Here is a 5699-nt window from a genome sequence, read left to right on the forward strand (position 1 = left end):
TGCTTTGTTCATAACGATGGTGCAATAGCTCAAACAATGTAAAGGGAAGATCAACAAGGCTGGTCTTTTATGGATTGACTTACTTGATATGGCAATGGTTTATCAGATCAAGATTTCAGTGTTTCACAGAACTGAGGGCAAAGCAGAGGCAATACATTTCTCAAGAAGCAGAAGTGACAGGGAAAGAATAAGAGCTGTATAACCTTCTTATTTTCCATTCTGCAGATAAAAATAGAAAGTCGGTAGCTTTACACCCAGCTAGCTTCTTGGCTGTTTGGCATTCAGCTTGTTGGTCTGTACAAGCAAAATATGCAAACTTGGAGAGGAAAGGGATCAAAATTCTCTACTCATCAATAGACCAAAGCGTTGGAGAATACTACAGCCTGTTGATGCAGTGAAAGCAAAGCTTATGTTTGGAAGAGCTTTTTCAGAAACCAGGTAGGAATGCTAAAAAAATACATTTTATTCATTCTAAGGACTTTCAGCATTCATCACTTTCATTTTGGGTGCAGGATCTCTTTTTTCCATTAAAAAGCAAATGACGCTGACAAAATTACTTTCTTCTTTTCCAATCATGAATGGTCTCTTATATGAAGCTCTGACTATTGAATGTTATGAAGGAACTTGTTAACCATTCAGAACTAGTGATACATGAAGCTGCATGCCAGCCCTATATTGTGGTTCACTGGGTATTTGATGTACATAACAACATTATGAGGTCTATTCAACCCTTAGGAGGACTATTCAATCCTTAAAAAGACACTGATCATAGTGGGTGCTGGTGAAATGTGTGAGTCTGGCTTGCTAGTTCCCAAGATGTGCCTGCCTGAACCATACAAAATAGTAGCACGGGTTGGTATGCTCATGAAAATACGTAGTTACATAGCTGCTGATTTGTTCCAGTGTAACTTCCCCCCCTGAGATTTCCCCTTTTTTGGGGGGGGGGAGAGGGTATAATACTTGTACTACTGAATGATGTCACATGGATAGTTGCAAATTCCAGACGTTTAGAGGAGAGATAGGGAGCAATTGGCCTGCCAGGTATTTTGGACAATTCCTATTACTCCCTACTAATAGTGATGCTGGTTAGCACTTCAGGGAGCAGGAACACAAAATATCTGGAGAGCTAGAAGTTTCCCACTCTGGAGAATTATAGATATTGGTAACACCCACCAAGCTTTTTAGATAGCACACATTCATCTGATATATGTATAAGGTAAACTGAAATGGCATAACAGCACACACTGCAGTTTTCTGTTGTCTTTCCTTTCTTTGTGTACATTCATTGCAACAAGCACCATAAACTGAAAAGGGCTAACATTATCTGGGAATGATCTCAAGTTCAACTTAGGGAAAATTATGTGGTCCTGTCAGGGCCAGCTCTGTCACTAGGCAGAGTCAGGCAACTGCCTCAGGTGGTAGATGTTACAGGGCAAAAGTGGTACCCCAACCAGTTTCCCTGAACCTGCTGAGGCAACAGACTCTGTGAGTATGATGGAGGACACTGTTGAGGCAACAGACTTTTAGTACAGATTCTGTGGAAGTCAGTTTTGCCTCTCTCTCTCTCTCTCTCTCTCTCTCTCTCTCTCTGTGTGTGTGTGTGTGTGTGTGTGCAGGGCATACTTTACCTTTGACTTTTTATGAACATCAAAATAAATACAGATCATTAAGTAAGTATGATGAACAGTGAGTGACTTCATATTCCTAATCTTGCTTTCACCTTGGAACTGGTACCCATAAACCATAGCCTGTGTTCAATATTTTGTTTTGCAGGAACGGACCTGCCTTAGAGACCCTTAGAAATTTAATATAATGCCTTCCAAATATCCAAGATTCAATGTCACACCACTCCTTCATGCTTGATATTGCAGTCCTCAAAGGACTTACCAAAACATATGCATATTAACAGGTCAGATCAATGGCTGACCATGTCTCCAACCAATGCTCGCTTTTAAGCATTTTTTTCATGTTATCTTATCATCTTACAGCAATGCATTTTATACCACACATATACTTACATATCAATAAACACTTGCTATCAAAAGCATATTCTAAAACACCGTCTCATTCATTCTAGCACTTCAGCACAGTATTTGACTCCTGACCAAACCTTGCCAGAGTCTTTATCTACCACAGCTGGGATTTCTAATTGGTAAAAAAGGCACACACATTGTCTAGATCAGTGGTTCTTAACCTTTGTTACTCAGATGCTTTTGAACTGAAGCTCCCAGAAACCCCAGTCAGCACAGCTGGTGGTGAAGGCTTCTCGGAGTTACAGTCCAAAACTCCTGAGTAACCCAAGGTTAAGAACCAGTGGTCTAGATAATCCCTGTCTTCTGCACTAGCTTCATGCTTAGACCATTGCAGTGCACTGTAGATGGGACTGCCTTTAAAAATCGGTCGGAAACTTGGTTTTACTGATATTCTACCATTCCTTCCATGAGTTCTAAACACTATATGTGCTCACCATCTCTCCACTTTGTTCTCAAAAGCTCATGATGTAAGTCACCCTGACAGGATGTAACTGGAAAGGATGGAACCTTCAAGGAGTTTTGAACTGTAACTCCCAGAATTCCCCCAGGCAGAATTCCGGGAGCTGCAGAAAAAAAAAGCAGCAGCTTTCATGGGCCTCTGTGGCTCCTATTAGCCTTTCAAGAAGCAGACATTACTCCTGGTGGTGCCTTGGCGTAGCAAATTCCCATGAGAGCCACATGGGATGGTTAATTTCTCTGCCCATTAGGTTCTATAGAGGGTGGTGCTCAAAGAACTGTCTCATGTATCCTTGTGGCTCCCGGAGAGACTTGCAACTCCAAGGCACCATTGGGACAATTTTCATATTCTTAAAAAGGTTAATAATGGTGGTGGAAGTCCATGTAATGTAAGTCATACCAGTGACTCAATTCATTCCATCGCCCACCAACCCCAGATTCAGACTTTACTTGCAACTTGGAGCCCACCACCCCTCCACCCCTTTTTTGGGGGTAGTGGTGGTGGAAGAGCTTATTTTTCATTGGGACTCAGACTTGGGCCTTGGGATTCAGAACTTGATACCAAAGACTGGGATTTGGACTTGGGACTTGCACCCAAAGACTTGCCAACATCCCTGCTGCTTTGTAGATGTTTAATTTTTTAGCTGCAGTTCCCAGAATTCTGCCTGGAGTAAATCTGGTTGACTTCTGGGAGTGGCGGAACAAAACCTCCAAAACTCCCATCTGTACCCAATGGTCACCCAGTGAATTTCATGGCCCAGTGGGGATAGGAATGATGTCCCCAAGTCTTGGTCCAATACTGTAACAATAACATTATGCCTGTGTTTTGTCAGCTTCAGGAACTCTCTGTCTATTTCTGGGACCAATTTATAATTCTGGGTTAGGATTGAAGATTTAGGTAAAGACTGCAAGTCAAAAGTTTAATTTGAAGTGTTTGGGGTCAAATGCTAGAAAGTAGAGGAATACGTATTTGTGTTTTGGGACTATGCAACTCATACAATTCTCCAGGCAGTGATTCTGAGAATTTTTGTCCAGAAACATAAACCTGCATACCTGTACTAAGAAAGTATGTCTTTTTCCACCAGAATGTTAAGATCTTCTGGGACTCTTTTCTAAATATCCAAGCCACTCAGGAGGAAGAGGCATTTTCAGTGGTGGTGCCACTTTTAAAATAGTCTCCCATGTAAGGCTCAGCCACTGGGTATGTTGACTTGATGCCCCTTGTCAGCATGGTAGACAGAAATATTACTAAGGCCAGCACAGTGTTACAAATTTTTTAATTCTCCATAATTCTCCATAGCCAAAATTACTATTTACTTTACTTTACTTTTATTGAATTTATACCCCGCCCCTCTAAACAAAGTCTACTCGGGGTGGCTTACATGAGTGATAATACAGGATAAAATAACATACATAAAGAACCTAATAGCAGTGTCTATGTAAGATGGGAAAAACCTAATAAAGTGTCCTATAAAATGGGAATAGTTAAGAAACAGCAACAGAAATTACGTTAATTGACTGGAGGGAAGACCTGCCTAAAGAGCCAAGTTTTTAAATGGCTTTTACTGGCTCAGAATGGGGGACAGCCTTGTGTTTCAGCATTATGTTAGTATTTTTATAAGCTTAGAATACTTAATTGAGAATCACTGTGTATAAAAGGGATTTGGCACATATAATTTCAGCCATTAGTCACAAACCATCACTGATATTATTACATTATTTAACAGGATTAGGACTAAAGTGCAAATTTGCTACAATACCTTTTTTTGCCTTCTATATAATTTGTTGCAATATTGTTGGTTTAGGCAATTGTAATAAAAAGTCTTAATGCATAGTATTCCCATACATTAGTATGTTATCTGAGAAACTGTCAAATTAGCTTGAGGGAGAATGATACAACTGTAAATAAATAATGAAACACTAGCTCTTCTAAGGAAGAACTGCTCTTTTAACAATTCTTTGCCTCTTTTGATCAAATGTTATGTAGGCTGCATCCTTGGTTTTTGAAGGCTCTCAACAGTTACTCTGTTTGCAACAGGGCAGAGATGTAAATCCTGACTTGTCCCATCCTTATGTGTAAGGATGGGAAGCCACATTTTTGTTCTCACTCATGAGATAGCAAGATATTTTCTAGCCCTCTTATTGAGAATTCCCATGTTAGCAGGAATGATTTTTGCATAGAATGATGACTATTCTTTTGCATGGACTTTTAAGAGTGAAACGTATCTGATAGGTTGTTTGTGCCTTTGTGAGCAATTGGCCAGTTTTTCTGTTCTCTCTCTCTCAATCTCTGCCCCCCCACTCCCAGGTCAAGGACATCAGTTTTGTGATGCCTGAAGGTGTCATCTTTGAATTCCAGGAACAGAGTTATTATATTAACTCAAAACTGAAGGCAGAAGATATTATGAAAACAAAGGAGAGGTGGGTGGGCAGAAAAAAAGGAGAAAAAAGCAGATGAGAAACAAGAAGAGGAGAAATCAAGTGGATCATCAGGATCAGAGGCAGAAAGAAGCTTGACTAGAGCAGAAGAGCAAGTGAGAAGCCCTAAAGGAAAGCACACTATAGAAACAAGAGGATCCAGGAAGAGGAAAAAAAACCTCAACAATAAAAATGGATTAAATGAATAAAATGATTAAAGACTTTAGGATATAATGGGTATAAAATGGAAGAAGAATATTAATGTTTAAAAATCAGTAACTATTAAGGAAAATGCAGGTAAGATGTTTCATAAATGATATATGATTTACTGATGGTACACAATGTAAACAAAGTTTTAAAAATATATAAAAATGTTTTTAAATAGTGTGGGAAATGTAAAACACAGGAGGAGACTTTTATTATATATAATAATATACGTATAGGGATATAGTGGATATATAGGGAATAATTTCATAATTAGACTCAAAAGATTGGAATCCATTGATTAAAGAAGAATGTGAAGGTCTAATCAGGGAATAGATAGATTAGTAACCACAGTAATACTAGAAAATTTGCAACTTCTCACTTTTCTTTTTATCTCTGTTTTTAGTACAATTGTACAAGTTGATGTAAATGTACTATCTCACTCTATGAAATTTTACCCTTTTCCTATCCATACTTACCCCCAACCCTTCCCCATAATCCTGCCCCCACTGAAAATAATTTTAAAAATCAGAAATGAAAGATTAAATTCTGAAATAATAGCATTTTAAAAGCATTTGGTACAAGTCT

At 38.9% G+C, this 5699-nt stretch overlaps 1 long non-coding RNA gene across 1 annotated transcript; it reads left to right on the forward strand.

Moving 5' to 3' along the window:
- The first annotated feature begins 251 nt into the window (after positions 1-251).
- On the forward strand, positions 252-4988 carry LOC144586154 (uncharacterized). The gene is made up of 2 exons (XR_013540914.1): positions 252-438; positions 4798-4988. It is a non-coding gene; the product is annotated as an uncharacterized LOC144586154 (long non-coding RNA).
- The last annotated feature ends 711 nt before the right edge of the window (positions 4989-5699 follow it).

The sequence above is a fragment of the Pogona vitticeps genome, chromosome 1, assembly GCF_051106095.1.
Source record: "Pogona vitticeps strain Pit_001003342236 chromosome 1, PviZW2.1, whole genome shotgun sequence".
In the NCBI taxonomy this organism is placed as follows: domain Eukaryota; kingdom Metazoa; phylum Chordata; class Lepidosauria; order Squamata; family Agamidae; genus Pogona; species Pogona vitticeps.